This window comes from Oratosquilla oratoria, chromosome 31 (genome assembly GCF_046742065.1).
Source record: "Oratosquilla oratoria isolate Oo_2021 chromosome 31, ASM4674206v1, whole genome shotgun sequence".
Taxonomy (NCBI): domain Eukaryota; kingdom Metazoa; phylum Arthropoda; class Malacostraca; order Stomatopoda; family Squillidae; genus Oratosquilla; species Oratosquilla oratoria.
Window position 1 is genome coordinate 15,013,845 of NC_134807.1, and position 16,813 is coordinate 15,030,657.

General features: G+C 41.4%; 1 protein-coding gene across 4 annotated transcripts in view; it reads left to right on the plus strand.

The window, feature by feature from the left end:
- The first annotated feature begins 8,883 nt into the window (after positions 1 to 8,883).
- The window catches only part of AdamTS-B (ADAM metallopeptidase with thrombospondin type 1 motif B), a 187,502-nt gene continuing 179,572 nt past the window's right edge, over positions 8,884 to 16,813 (plus strand). The window contains exon 1 of one of the 4 annotated variants that reach the window (XM_076213340.1): positions 8,884 to 9,242. The gene's annotated coding sequence lies outside the window, so the exon portion shown is untranslated. The remainder of the gene's footprint in view (positions 9,243 to 16,813) is intronic. The other 3 variants (XM_076213339.1, XM_076213341.1, XM_076213342.1) reach the window with 3 other exon arrangements.

A 16,813-nucleotide genomic window follows, 5' to 3' on the forward strand; every position in this document is an offset into this window, starting at 1 on the left:
TTCTGGCAGAAGGCAACCCTGAGTTGAACAAGGTTTTAAGACTTCGACAAAAAAGTACATATATATATATATATATGTATATATATATATAACCCGTATGTATCTGCGTTGGGCTGCACAACACGTGATTCCAGTGAATATCATAGTAAATATTACACGCACACGCGCGCTTGCACGGGTCGACGGTGCAGTGGTACCGTTCGCAACAGCTACTCCATCGGACTGATTTAGATTTCTACCCAGGTCTAAAATAATTTCAGCATCGTTTCACACGTGCCGACTTTTTGCCGTGCGCCGTCCACGACGTGGCGTCGTGCTCTCGAATAATCATGGGTGTCTGTTGACGCTTTCACACGTCACGACCACGTGTGAAAGCGTTCATAGGCACCCTTGGGTTTGAGAACACGACGTCGTTTCATGGGAGGCGCGCGGCGAGGGGTCGATGTGTGTGAAACGAGCCTTAGTGGACAGAACAGTACAAAGGCTGAGAAGAACTGAGACTGGTGGTAGCAGTGGGAGGCGCTAAGAAAATGATGGTGACGGGAGAGGAAAATGGAGGAGAAATAAGAAAAGATGAGGTGCAAGTAGCTCTGAAAATGATGAGAACAGGTAAGGCACCTGGAGTAGATGGGTGTTATGCGAAATGTCTGAAGAAGGGAGCTACAATAATAGTGGAATGACTGGTGAGAGTTATTGTGTCTAAAGGGCCATTTACACGGTCAGACGGTTTGTCAAACAAGTGTTTGAAGTGATGTTTGACCGTGTGAATGGGGTATTTGGTTGTCAAACACGTTTGCCAAACGTTTTTGACAACCAAATACCCCATTCACATGGTCAAACATCACCTCAGAAGCCTGTTTGACGAACTGGGTTTGACAAACCGTCTGACCGTGTTAATGGCCCTTAATGGAGGCTAGAGTGTCAGAGGATTGGAGGAGTGCCTGTATAGTTCTGCTTTACAAGTGAAAAGGGGACAAAAGTGAGTGTAGTAGTTTCAGAGGGATCAGTTTGTTGAGCGTGGCTGGGAAGGGTTATGTAAGGGTTTTAATTGAGAGGATTAGGAGATGAACAGAGAGAGTAATTGGTGAGGAACATTGTGGGTTTAGGGGTATGGGGTTAGAGGTAGGGGTCGTGTATTTTTTTTCTTATGTAAGACAGACATGTGAGAAAGTTTTAGCAAAAGGTGAGGATGTTTTTAAGCCTTTATGGATTTGAAAAAGGCTTATGACAGGGTGGACAGGAAGGCACTGTGGGAGGTTTTACAGATACATTATTATGGGATCGGGGGAAAGCTGTTGAGAGCATTCAAGAGTTTTTACGAGAGTAGTAGAACCAGTGTTAGAATGGGAAATGGAGAGAGTGAGTGGTTTGAGGTAAAGGTGGGACTGTGTCATGGCTGTGTCATGTAGCTACGGCTGTTCAATGTGCACATGGATGGGGTGGTGCGGAAGATAAAGGCGAGGGTAATGGACAGGGGACTAGAGGTGGTTAAAGAAAATGGAGAAAAGTTGAAGATGAGCCAGTTGTTGTTTGCTGATGACACTGTGCTTGTGGCAGAATCAGAGAAAGGATTAAGGAAGTTAGTGACGGAGTTTGGGAAGGTATGCAATAGGAGAAAGTTGAAGGTAAATGTGGATAAAAGCAAGGCGATAAGATGTACAAAAGTAGAGGATGGCAGTGAGTTGGAAGTAATCTTAAAAGGAGAGAGGCTGGGAGAAGTAGATAGCTTTAGGTGTTTGGAGTCACATGTGGCAGGAAAGGGAGGAGTGGAGGTAGAGGTAAATTGTAGATTGAGAGAAGCAAGTAAATGCCTTGGGAGATTAAAAAGCGTTATGAGAAACAGGTACCTGGGAATGAAAGCAAAAAGGAGATTGTATGAAGGGATAATTTACTTTATAGTATTTGTTTATTTGTTTTGTTATCATTTCTCCGTTTGTTTATTATTATTTGCTTAATTCTTATTTATTATTAGTTATATGTAATTTTTTTATTATTTACTATTTACCTGTTTGTTTATTATTTAACTATACCTATGCATTTATTTATGTAATTTATTATTTATTATTCATATATTTATCTATCATTATTATGATTTTTTCGTATCCGACCTAGACATGGACCAAAAGGTCTCCTGTCGACGTGCTCCGCCTTTGTAATCCTTTGATTGTACCGACGACATTGTATAGGACAGAGACTTAGATTTTAAGAGAAGCAGAGAAGAAAAGCATAAACGTGTTTGAAATGAAATGTCTTGTTTTCGACTTGTTTTTTCAGCTCTGGAACTGAATTTAACTGTGGAATAAACCATTCCATGATGACCCCCCATACTTGTTTTATCTGTGAAAGAGCAATGTTGTTCTCCTCACCTAATACGAAGTCCATTTCAATATTTTCTATTCCATTTAGACCTCTCCCGGCCCATTTATGACCTACACATTTATGGGAGAAAGTTTATTATTCTCATCCAATAAAAAATAAAACAAAAAATGGTAAGGGATAATCTACTATTTCCTGTCTTCCTTTGTTCTATAACCCCTCACCATCCGCTTCTCGGTTCTGACCATTCCATCATAGGATTCACACACACACACACACACACACACACACACACACACACACACACACACACGCACGCACACAACCTCGTGGAGCAGTGGTTAGAGTTCTCGCCTGCCACTACGGTGGTTCGGGTTCGAATCCCGCCCAGGGCTGAAATAATTTCAGTGTCGCTGCGCTGTGGGTTGTTATTACAACTCTCGTGGGCGTGGAGTTGTGTGTGTGTGTGTGTGTGTGTGTGTAAGGTCACAGTATTACCCATAGATCGGTCATACAAGCTCTGAGCTCTCATCCGGTGAATCACACACACACGCACAAACACACACACACACAGACACACCCATGCTATCGCGCGCACAGGAAATGCTACGAAGATCAGGAATTCTCTTGAACAGATCCCACTTGTTCGGAAGACGCACGTGTCCAGCTGAGGAGTATTTCCTCGAGGCGCACCTGCACGGGAGGAGGAAGAGGAGGAGGAGGAGGAGGATGCTCTCAAGTCCCACCCGTCAAGAAAGTAGTCGCAACAACGAGAGCGATTCTTGAAACTTGCTTTGTGCTCCGAGGGTCTGCTTTGTGTTTGTCTGTGTCTGTGTCTATGTGTGTGTGTGTGTGTGTGTGTGTGTGTGTGTGTGTGTGTGTGTGTATGAGTGTTCGTGATGTAGACGTGAATGTGTGTGCGTGCATGCGTGTGTATGTGATTAACGGCAGTCATGTATCACGTGATGTACTCGTGATCGACATCTATTATCTTTCCGGATGAGAGCCCAGAGATCGTGTGTGTGTTTGTGTGTGTGTGTGAGAGAGAGAGAGAGAGAGGGAGGGAGGGAGGGAGGGAGAGAAAGAGTGTATTCAACCTAATTGTACTTATTTAGTTGTAGTATATGGGCTGGATCTGATCTATGCTCGTGAGGTCTCGCCTCTTTGCCGCCACTCATCAAAATTTGCCTTAAATCCGTTTATACTGTCGGTCTGGATTATATTTTAATCCAACTTGTTCCATAAATCTACATTTCTCTGTGGAGAGCTATACTTCTTAACATCCTTCAACTAAATTTGCTGTTCCATTTTTACTATGACTTTTTATTGATCTTTCATACCATAGCAGCAAATAATTTCTGTCCATCTTCTCTGTACCTTTCTATGATTTAGATATTATCATGTTGCTTCTCTCTCTTCGTTCCTCTAACGTGGGAAGGCCTATTTTTTCAATATTTCCTCAACCTCATGTGTCTTGTCATTTAGACAAGATTTTACGTTCCTTTGTATTGAAATACATTTTCAATTGGCTCCTTATCTGCGTCATCTTGTAATAGTTTCCAATCCTCATTCTTCACCTTCATTTATCTTGGCTTCATCTTCAGATGAGTTTGCATAGCTGTCTAATCCATTCATCATATAATTTATATATAAGAACATTCCAGGAGCTAGAGCTGAACCCTGTGGTACTCCTCTAGCAACTTTTCTCTGATCCGACTTTTCGTCTCCCAATGCTGTTCTCATACATCCATCAATAAAAAAATATTTTACCCATTTCAGTGTGTTTTCTCTAAAACCTACATTTTCCAATATCCATATCAATCTTCATTATTGTGCTTTGTCAAAAGCATTCTCCAAATATAAATATATACTGTCCACCCATCGTGTGTGTGTGTGTGATTCTCCATGATCTTGGATCACGTGTTTGACTCGTGATCGACAGCTATTTCCCTCCCGGAAGAGAGCTCAGAGCTAATACAGGACCGATCTATGGGTAATGCTGTGACCTTACACGCACACCCCCAACTCCCCGCCCACGAGAGTTGGAATAACAATCCGCAGCGCAGCGATACTGAAATCATTTCACCCCTGGGCAGAATTTGAACCCGGACCGCCGTAGTGGTAGCCGGGAACTCTACGAATTGCTCCATGAGTTGTGTGTGTGTGTGTGTGTGTGTGTGTGTGTGTGTGTGTGTGTGTGTGTGTGTGTGTGTGTGTGTGTGTGTGTGTGGAATAAAAGGGCGTTTGATTCGGCACGCCAACATCAAACCAGTTGTTTGCTTATCTGAATAATGCATCTGCAGCACATTCCCCGAAGTAATGGAATGTCAATCTCCATTTTTCTTCCTGTTTCTGCTCTTCTCTTTTTCTTCTTTTTTGCAGCAGTTGGACATCGCAAAGATAGCAAGATACACCAACACCAAAAACTCTCAATCCTTATTTGACAGACACTGGCTGAAGGAACAGAGTAAAGCTCTCGCTTACTGACTTTTTTTTGTCAAATAATGCGATAATCAATTTACCACAAATATAAACGTTATCCAGTAGGATTTGGGAAAGTTACCAAAATTCTAAATTTTATGATACAAGATACAATATTCAGATACAACATAGGCAGTCAATCGTCCTGGAAAAGGGAAATAATGTTCCAGGCGTCCACATAGAGAACCCACCGGAGGATCCCCCCGGACTTGGCTCAAGTATTACTCAAAGGATTACAAAGGCGGAGCATGCCGACAGGAGACCTTTTGATCCATATCTAGGACGGATGCGAAAAAAGTCATATTAACAATAAGATAATAAATAAAAACTATAATAATGTAAATAACAAATAAAATGCATAAATAAATGCATAGGTATGGTTAAATAATAAACAAACAGGTAAATAGTAAATAATAATAAATTGACATATAACTAATAATAAATGAGAATCAGACAAATGATAACAAAACAAAAACAAATAATATAAGATAAATTATAATCATTACAGCATCTTACTCTCTTTTCGTGCCCTCTCCTTCTTTTATCTTGATTTCTATTTTCATTTGTTTATTTATTTCTCTTTGTTCATTTAACTTTTTTCTTGTTTTCTCTATTTCCTTCTCTGTTGCATCCTTCCTGATCCAAATATGTTTGAATTTGTTTATATGTGCTTGTTTCGATGCCTTATCAGTTGTCTCATTGACCCTGCCTTGTGATTTAAATTTTATTTCCCTTCTCCTTACATTTCATTGCAACCTAACTACTTCTGTTTCTTCGTATATACTTTCCTCTTTGTCCATTATTATTTGAAATTTTCTATATTTTGCGTCTCTTTTTCTTACTGGTAAATGTTTCCCCGCTCCATCTTACTCTAACAATGTATTTGTGTTTATGTATTGTATCAGCGTTTCTCTACTTTTTAAGTACCCTTATCATATCTTTCTCCACATCTTCTCTCTCTCTCTCTCTTTACGGATTTAATTTTGACTTATTCCTCATCCCGTATCTTAAACCACACTTTCTGTCCTTGTTTGATCTTCATGATATTATCTTTATTCTCCCTGGCCTTCTCATTGTTTTTTTATCCTATAGTCTTCAAATCCTCTTTCTCTTCCTTTATATTGTCATAATAAATAATCAACCCGGCTGTCGCGGTGCTCCTATCCAGGGACCAACGTAATAGTACCCCTCTACTCTACCTACTACTCCACTGAGCGTACAAAAGAGCCAGAACCTGATATTAAATTATACTCAGGAATGAAGCTGACTGCCAACTACCGTCAGATATCCTTTGATTCACCTAGCTCCCGACACCACCAGTGATTATCAATAGAATATGACCGAGGCTTTTGTTCCCTACGCCGTTGTAACTATCATGGAACAAATCACTCGCAACAGGGAAATCTTTTAAGTAATCAACGCCGCTGTCGCTGGGCTCGATCCAGGGACCTACATAATGCTAGCCCTCCGCACTATTTATTTATTTATTTTATTTATCATTATTTATATTATTATTTTTATCTATTAATTTATTTATCCTTATTGTAATTTTTTCGCATCCGACCTAGTTATGGACCAAAAGGATTCCTGTCGGCATGCTACTACTTTGTAATCCTTTGTAATTCTTTGTACTACCGACTACTCCACTGAGCGTACAAAAGAACCAGAACCTGATATTAACTTATACTCAGGAATGAAGCTGACTGACAACTTCCGTCAAAAAGCCTTAGTGGAGTAGTTGGTAGAGCAGAGGGGGTTTATGAAGGTCCTTGCTTCGAGTCCCGCGACAGCCGGGTTGATTATTAGAAAGCTTTACCTGTTACGAGTGATTTGTTCCATGATAATTACAACGGGGAAGGGAGTAAGAACCTCGGGAGCTAGATGAAACAAAGGATATATGACGGCAGTTTGCAGTCGCCTTCGTTCTTGGATATAAGTTAATATCCATTACTTTCAAACGTTCAGGAGAGTAGTCGTTAGAGCAGAGGGCTAGAATTACGTCGGGCCCTAGATCGAGCCCCTCGACAGCCGCCGCGTTGATTTATTGAAAGACTTTACCCTTACGAGTGATTTGTTCCATGAATTTTCAACTTTTCACATTCTAATTCTTGTATTTTTAACCTTTGGTCTGTTATCTGTCTTATAAGTGTATTCATATTCCCCTTTTTTTAATAGCATATTCCATTTTATTCTTTTAGTATTTCATTTATTGCGGTCAGTCTTGTTATTTTCTTTTTGTCTGTTCTAAGTTACTTATCGGATTTATGAGTATTCTTTCGTAATCAATATCTTGTTTCCTCTCAACGCCAATATCAACCTCGCTTGTCCGGTCCCCAGTTTACGATTTCACTTACCTTCCGAAACGAGTTTTTCCTTTTTGATAATTAATTCGCACATGGCGCTTTCCACTATTCTCTATTCAATTAACTGTTATATGCATTAAATGAATGTATGTGTATGTATGTATGCATGTATGTATATATGTATGTGTGTATGCATGTATGTATGTATGTGTGTGTATGTATGTATATGTGTATGTATGCATATATATATATGTACCGGTATATATGTGTGTATGTGTGTGTGTATGTATGTGTGTATATATGTATGTATGTATGTATGTGTGTATGTTTGTACATAAAGAGGGGAATTGATTTGGAGGTTCATGCTCTTCGAGTGTTTCTTGTTTGTTTGTTTGTTTGTTTTTATCTGCTTGCGTCGTAAAAGTCACAGCCACTTCGTTGCCTCAAGCCAGACAGAGAGAAGAATGTGAGACCTGAATGGACAGTCCAGCTTCTTGCAAATTTGGCAGTCAGTCAGGGATTTGATGTGATTATGATACTATCTCTGAACCTTGACCTTTCTTGTCTGAGAATCTGACCTAAGTTTTACCTTTACTTTTCCTAAAATCGAGAGAGGTTGGTTGTTTTTTCGTTTAATAATTCAGATAAATTTTGGAGACGCTGACGTTGGTGAGGACATTGAAATCTGGATCTTTTTCCAGCTACAGAAACTTATGGAGGATCTATAATATGAATGAGAAGAGGAGGGTTCACGGTAGTTTAGAAGGTCAAGTTCAACCAGGCGTCTGAGTTCCTCATAGTGACGAAAAACTTCATCCGAATTTATTTAAGCATTTTCTTATCTCAATGAACACTTTCCGTAGTCACCGGTCGAAGGCACGCGTCTTCTTGATTGCGACAACTGATCCCGGTCTGTCATCTATCTTCATGGCACTTTCGATAGGGAAGATGCATTCAGATACGTTCCAGTTCACCTTATGCACGTGTCAGAATATACATGTTATACACTGGGTTAATATGAAAGGCTGTTGGACGCATGTTTTTTGTGTGAATTTGCAATCGTGTGCATTCATATGCGCATGCGCTTGGCGTGCCACAAGTACTTCCTGCCCTTTGCAATTCATTCCTTTTCAAGGTTGCAATCGCGATGTTGCTTCGGGGGGAGTACGATATTTCTGCAACATATCTTTTTTGGATCAAGTCGCGGGTCATACCATCGTGACCATCTGTAATCCATGTGCCTCATTTCCTTCTGAACTTGAATTCACGTACACCATATTCTTACCTATGCAGCGCCAGTTTCGAACAGAAGTTTTAGTAGTTATTATGACCCACGCCTCTTATCTGGCAACTGTCCTGTGTCACCAATCAACAAGGAGACGAGCTACTTCGTCATCGTTACGTCATCGACGCGGGTTCCCTCCGAGTGGCGAATGGCTGGCCGATTCGAAAAATTATGCTCCATATGGTAACATTAAAGCGCGATTTTTCAAATCGGGATTTCAGTCGAATACACTTATCGAAACGATCCGAGAAGTGGACGCGGACTAACTCTATGTAACAGGAGGAGCTCGTATAACACCAAGTTCGGTTACCAGTGTCCCCCAGAACGGTCTTCAGAAATCACATCTCGTAATTGAACCAAGCAACACCCGTGGCGGAGTGTCTGGGAGACAGGATAGTAGCGGAATCGGCCGGGCTGGTGCGCCGGGGTGGTGGAGGCGGTGGTAGGGGAGGTCGAGGCGGTTATGATAGTGGTGAATCTGTCCCGGTCAGCTATCCAGTCTCGCCAGCCCGTTGGTCGCAGCCAGCCAACCCAGCCAGTCGTGTGCTGACTCGCGCAGGTGCCGGACGGCCTTCTCCGTGGTCCCAAAGGCTCGCTCCCAGTGCCACGAACGGGACGCGTCGTGGTTGTTTACTTTACACGAATCGCGCGCCTGTCATCCAGCCTGCCTGTAATCGGGTGCCACGGTGATTGACCTGCAGGTGTGTGTATGTGTGCGCGCGAATGAGTGTGTAGATAGGGATCATGTATCAATGTTTGTGCCTGCAAGTCTTGTGACATTTCTACCCAGCCTTCGACTCCATTCATTCCGTGGGGGGTCTTGACCCGTGGATGTCAGAAGTCGTCAGAAACTCGAGGTCTGTCATATAGTTGGACGCTCGTCCAAATTAATACTTGTCGGGTGACACATACATACACACACACACACACAATATATATATATATATATACATATATATATATATATATATATATATATATATACACGGAGGGATTTTGAAGTGTATTTCCAGTAATGTTGCTGTCGGAGGATGTGGGTAATGGTTTGGCTGACAGGCTGACTGACAGTGCACAGTGCATAGACAATGACTGTAACTATGATACTGGCTGTCTATAATTTATTTTTCTTCCAATATACTTGAGCACGGTTTTATTAACAACATGCGCCATTATTGTTTGCTAGTGACGGAAGATAATCCAATTTTCTGGCGCTTCTGAGCGTCCTTTGGTTGTAACGGTTCATGAAATGGTTACAGATGGTCTGTTGCAATTATTAAGATCCTTCTTCAGGGTCCATTCAACCTCACAAGCACGAGGAGAGACTCCTTGAGAGAGTGTAAGGGTTGATCACTTCCTTGCGCACACCGATGTAAAAGAAATCCCCTTGGCGACAGAATGTTGTACAGCGGTCACGCTGTAGCAAGGTCACGCCATGAAGAATTCGTTTTCTATAAAATACGTGTACCATAATTAATTTCTGTATTGATAATTATCACCCTGCTGGGACATGCCGTATGGAAATATATCTTTGTTAACGGTTTTATGTTAACATACGACTACAACACAGAGGTAGATTCTCCGGTGGGTGCCACACGTAATGACGAGTGAGTTGAGAAGTGCCCTAACCTTTTCCAATGCCCGTGCCTTTTGATATCTCAGAAAATTTTCTCGTATCCCCATACAATACAAATACAATGCAAACATATGAAAAGGATTATTGATACAAACCTTGCTTTGCTTTCTTATAGTAAATATACAATACCATTGCTCTGGCTATCATGTCTTGTACCTCCAGGTTTAAGGTTTCGTACCTCTCGGGGGGTGCAGGTATCACAGGTTAAGAACCACTGTCATCTATTGAGGGGCGGGTGTCATATCAGGGTATCGAGAGCCTTCCGTAACACGGTATGTGTACGTGCATGTCACATGATGTATATACTGAGCATTTCGTCATATAGGCCTAATGGTTTGCGCAGAACGTCACGGGAGGCGCTACCGTGACGGCCCACGTAATACGTGACAACTGTGATGTGCGTGACGGAGAGCTGGATGGATGCCAGGTGAGTACCAGGGCATGGGATGCGTAGCGGAAGCACAGTATGCAGGTTATGACGAATGCAACAGGGACGTCGTGGGGTGTGATGGTAGACCTAAACACTATCAAACCCAACCCTCATATATTATACTCTACAGTGGTGTTTCGTTTAGCATTGTAATATATTGTAATATGATGCATTGGCACTGCAGTATACGGTATTATCATGTATATTTTTCATTGTGTTGTGTGATACCATATCACTTTCAACTGTGTTCCAAAGAGTGTTCTGCATTGTAGTATATCTTAAGTTATGTTGTGCTGCAAAGCTCTGAACACAATACCTGAAAGTGGATTTGGTGCGCTACACAAGTCTTCACACTAATTTGTTCTCAAGTGTACTAGACTTTGCTGTGCAGAATAATACATTGTGGAGAACCGTACCCCAAAATATCATTCTGAAGTATAGTACATTCTGTTTTGTACTTTCTTAAATTGTACTCTGCCATGTGATGCCACGAACGTTTCAAGGCATGACGTATCAAGCTGAGTTATGATGTCATTAGATGTCTTCTCTGTGAGAGGGGGACCCTCTTCTTTGATGTTTACCGATTCCCAAGTCGCCGTGCAAAGACTCGAAGTTATTTCGGGTAAATTCAGGGTTTCTCGTGCGGTGGTGCTGATTCAAACACTCTTCTTTTGGTTTCCATTATTGTGTCGTGCGATGCTAAAATGCTGTACTCCAGACTCAAATTTCCACCAACTATCAAAACAAAGTTAAGACAAAACAACTGCATATGCCTTTAGACTTCGAGTGATCGCTTCCAGTTTGATTTTTCCAACTAACACAGTGGTTCCCAACCTTTTTTTTCAGTTTTAACCTTAATCCTAATACCGGGTACCATGATGTTTTCTTGATTTTATTTTATTCTATTTTATTTTTATTTTTTTTGTCAGCCCTTCATTACCCCCGAAATTTGTTATCTCCCCCCCCCCCAGGGGGTAATTTACCCACAGTTTGGGAACCACTGAACTAGCATTACAAGAGCCTTAAGAAGCGAACAGTATTTGAATCAGCACCGTATGGGACCCGTTTACTCCCGTCAGTCGTAATCCCATCTGTGGTGCCGCGTTGTTAGTTTCGGTAGCGGAACAACTTTGCGAGCAAAAAGGTCTCACTCTCGTCCCTACTCATCGTTTCAGTTCTTGCGAGGCGCCAGTGACGGCGTCGGTCACAGAGCCCTCACATGGGGGAGTGGCCGGGGGGGGGGTCATATGCCCCCTGGGGCGGCACATTAAGGGGGACGACAATTCTAGTCTGGGCATGCCGCCCACAAGGCTGACAAAATAATTATAATAAAAAAGGTCAAAGGAGCCCTGGATAGCTTACCGTAATATACGAATTTTGCGTTAGAATAAACAAAATATAGAATATTTTTCCCTCATCCTTTGTGCAATAGGGACATTAAATAACATTTTAAAAATATATTTAATTAATTCGCAAGCCAATAGTTATAATAGGCAGTAAGGAATGGTGGAGATGGGAAGTGGTGATGGGGGGAGGAGGAGGGGGCCGTCGCTGAGAACTTTACCCCGGGGCGGCACACTTAGGCATGTAAGGGCTCTGCTCGGCCGTACTTTTTCAAGCATTTTCTGAAAAAGTTCGGTTACATTACCATACGAGTAGTAGGGGATGCCGTTGCGAGGTAATTATTTTCCCTTTACAAAAGTGTGGAAAAGGCGAAGGTTGGTGATAATTTGTCTAAAGCACCCAGACACTCCGTTTTCTTCGCACACTGATAGCAATTTATTACCCGTCTGATGTCAATTACAGTACAGATATATATATACACATATGTGGATATTCCTCGTTCTCTCATGTATGTGACTGATATCAAAATGAAATGTAGGCTTAAAGTCTAAGATGGAAATTTTATCTTATGTCCAGCTGTGTTGTTATATGTTCACAGTTTAGACCATAACTCTAAGGAACAAACAGCTTATTGCCATCATCACAATAAAAGCTTAACACCTGTCATAAAAATACATGACTGTCATTATATATACTGAGGGATCGTTAACCTCTTCTGTCATGTCCAAGAAAGAAAATGCTTAGTATTTATTTATTTAACTTAAGGTTTGATAATAGCGACATCTATGGAACAGACAACTGAGTCTGCACGTTCGTTAATGATGATTGCACGCTATTGGCGGCCGTCTAGCTGCACGAGTAAAGTCGTCTCTGTGGAATCGTGACGTCAGCTGAAGATGAGGTGATAGGCTGAAGTTAGCATTTTCTGCTTAGCGTTTAGAAGCTGGCTCGTGTATGTGTTTGTTTGTGTGTGTGTGTGTGTGTATTTACCTAGTTGTATTTACCTAGTTGTATTTCACGGGAAGGAGAGCTACGCTCGTGGGGTCCCGTCTCCATATCTCATTTTATCTAAACTATTTTTAAATTCATGTATTGTTCTTGCACACACTATTTTTTCATCCAACTTGTTCCAACTGTCTATTACTCTGTGAGGAAAGCTGTTCTTTTTCAGATCTCTTCTATAGCTATCCTTCTTGATTTTCCTTCCGTGTCCTCTTGTGTTTCCATCATCCCATTTTATCAGATTCTCTCTATCAATAACTTCTATGCCTTTCATGATTCTGTAAATAGCTATCAAATCTCCTCTCTCTCTTCTTTGCTCTAATGTCTGTAGTTCAAGTTTTGCTAGTCTCTCTTCATATGATAGTTTTGAGAGTGTTGGTGCCAGTTTTGTAATTGCTCTTTGTATTCTTTCAAGTTTTTTTATACATTTTTTGTACTTGGTGACCATGTGTGCGTGTGTGTGTGTGTGTGTGTGTGTGTGTGTGTTTCACCATGGCCCTGGATCACGTGTTAGACTCGTGGTCGACAGCTATTACCCTCACGGAGGAGAGCTCAGAGCTCATATATGACCGACCCATGGGTAATGCTGTGACCTTACGCGCACACACATCCCAAACTCCCCGCCCAAGAGAGTTGGAGTAACGACTCGCAGCGCAACGATACTGAAATTATTTCAGTCCTGGGCGGAATTCGAACCCGGACCGCCGTAGTGGCAGCCGGGAACTCTACCAAATGCGCCGTGAGTCGTGTGTGTGTGTATGTGTGTGCGTGTGTGTGTGTGTATGTGTGTGTGTTTGTGTTTTAGCGTCGTGGTGACCCAGTGAACTAGTGAGGGATCACAGAACTCGTCCTGCGTTCTCAAGCTTGCGGGTTTTAATCCCTCCCATTGCACTTCTCCCTCCCGCAAGGAAATGGTCCACCTTTGTATCTTGTCCAGAATCAAGTAAGCGTAGGTTAAGGGGATATGGGGTGCAGGGAATGTGTATTGTCCTCTAATGTATGTATGCTGGTCAACAGAATGCGTGGTAGCTGAAGAGGGTACAACAGAATGTTGAGCAAAGTGGTAATAGAAGCAAGGGATATACCACCAGCCTTGGCAAACGAATCCTACCATTAAAAACTAAAAATTTACTAACTTCATTGGCTATACTTATGAAATTACCAGGAGCCTATACAGGTGAACCAGGAAACCAGAAACAAGCAGAATAAATACTACTTTCTAATGCTAAGAAGCGTAACCCAGGGCTGGCGAAATGTTTAAAATTACGACCTCAATGATGGTCAAAGACACATCCGTTGATTCTGGTGGTGTTGGTCTAGGAAGTATAGACGGTAACCAAGAACCTATGCTGGGATGTTTGTTTGTTCACCGAAGTGCTTTCTTTGCTTATTTATCATATTGCCTCCCACCTGTTGGATTGGTAGTGTTTCGGCTATAGTTAATGGCTGTCACATCAAGCTTACGACCCGTTTTCGACCACCAACGACGAGGCTAATTTGTGTGGTTGTTTAAAAAAAATCAAGATAATGCAATTGGAATGACTCTCCCCCGCCATGAAGATGAATATGAAATAGCCAGCTGGCGCTAACCACGAGAGAAACAAAAGTGCCACCGTCGAAGGTGGTCGGAAACAGGTCGTAAGCTTTGTAAGCTTAATGTGACTGGGGCTTGACGTGCGGTCAGTGTGTAGTTTATTACTGGTTGTCTCTCCCCCACGCACTCGGGGCGTCGTTTCGATCCCGGCTGGCTCGGGAGGGGGGAGGGGGGGGGGTAGGTGTTTGCATTGAAAAGTTGTTGAAAAGGTTGATAAGGAGCATCACAACTTTGTTTCGTGCATGATGCAGAGGCACCTCTTGGAGATTTTAACCTTCCTGAACTTGTAGCGGTGTTAAAAACATGTTATATGTTATCATAAACGAGTTGCGAAGTGGGCGTTGCGATGCGTCAACATTACCGTTCTAGTCTCGGTGTGTTAAAAGTATTGTGTAGTTTCATCTTAACACCAACATATCAAGGATTGTACAGTGTGAGGATGTAAAGTCGAAAGTGGGTGATTTTGTTGTATTTTTTATGTTTTGGTGAAAGAAACTTTGTGTGAATCGTGTTGCCCTCTGATTGCTCGCAAAGAATCGTTGACACAAGCTATATTAGTGTGTGGCGATTCAGGCTGCGTGCTCATCCAAATGAATCACTGAATCGGTACCGAAACGGTTGTTAATCCTTTTGTTACGACGACCGAGTTATTTTCTTTTTCTTTACACTAAATAATTTTCTATTCCGTTGAAGGAGGGAGTGAGCCCAAGATTAGGATCTCGATCAATCTAGGCACTGTGTTGGCCCACATCTGAATAGAATCGTATGGTCTTGATCTTAAAAAAATCAGATGGGTGCGTCATCATAGAAAACGGACTAATATGACGAGGACATCATCACTCGACTCGTTTTCCTAAAACAAATGAGCCACATTGACTTTGAAATAGAGTAAACTTCGCGACATGTTGCATATGAACTGACATGAGTGACATGATACATTGCCACGTGATCTACTCGTCACGTGATGCTCTCATGACCGAGCCACTGTGACGTTTAGTGTGTGTGTAGAGTATAATCCCTCGGTAATAAATGTCTTACGTGATGCACTGACATTACTTTTTTTTTTTTTTTTTTTTTTTTGCTGTAAGCCACCGTCAAGCATTTTGAAGCTTCTAATACCAATAATCAATTTCCCGAGTTTCACTGACTGGAGAACCCGCAACCACATAGCAACTGACAACGATCCTCAGGCTTTCTGCCAGATCTCTTCAGGAGGATTTATTGGACTGGTGTTTGTGTTGTATTGGTGTGGGGTTGTTACTATGGGCCATACTTTTAAACCTTTCACCAGCCCAGGCGGTCATTTTCTTCCATTAGAAACTGTAATTTCACTTTGATTTCTAGTCGAGTTTATCTCACTGGTTTATCTATAGAATCTACCGAGATTCTACATAATGATAGTAATTGAAGTTATTCAAATTCTTTTTCTAATAGTAGAAAGCGTTCCCCAAGGGTTGATGAAAGTAGCAGAGTGAGTAGAATAGTTGCTAATTGTCGGCTCGCCACGTAAGACATACAGTTGAAATTGATAGAGAGATCTTGGACTCAGTTCGGAGACCGAGTGTCAGCCTCTCAGGGCTGCACCCCCTTATGGAAGTGAAGGGGTTGAAGGGTTTTGAAAATGGGTAGGTCTCATGTCCATCTTGGAGGACCTTCACAAGCAGGTACCCGTCACTGATCTTCGGAATTCCTATTTCACCTTAAATTATCCGATAAGAAAGTTCGAGTGAACGGCATGTTAACATGAGAGCGTTGGGTCAAAAATGAGCAAAAGGATTACAAAGGAGGAGCATGACGACAGGAGACCTTTTGGTCCATAACTAGGTCGGATGCGGAAAAAATATATATAAATATAATGATAAGTAATGAATAGATAAATAAGAAATAATAAGTAAGCAGATGAATAATAGTAAATTATAATAAATGATAAATAATAGAAATGAATAATAATAATGATAAATAAATGATAAAAATAAATAATAATAAATAAATGAAATAGAATAAATGCCAGGCATTACATCACATTGCTTAGGTGTTTATCTAAATGAATCTTAAAACTTCGAACTTTACTACATTGTACTGCCTCTGCAGGAAGTTTATTCCATTCATTTACTACGCGGTTAGCGAAGTTGCTTCTACCCATTTCGAAATCAAATCTACTTCCTGACAGTTTGAGACCATTTTTGTCTGATTCGCATTCAGTGTAAAATTTTGGTAATTTTTTGTAAATTCCCGTTAGAATATTAAACACCTAAATCATCCTTGAGTGTACGCTTTTTTAAGGAAAATAGATGATTTAGTTGATTTTCGTATGATTTATTTCTCGTATTTGGAATCAGTTTTGTGGTTCGCCGTTGTACTTTTTCCAATCTGTCAGTGTCTTTAATGAGATTCGGTGACTATACGGAAACCATACTCCAAATGT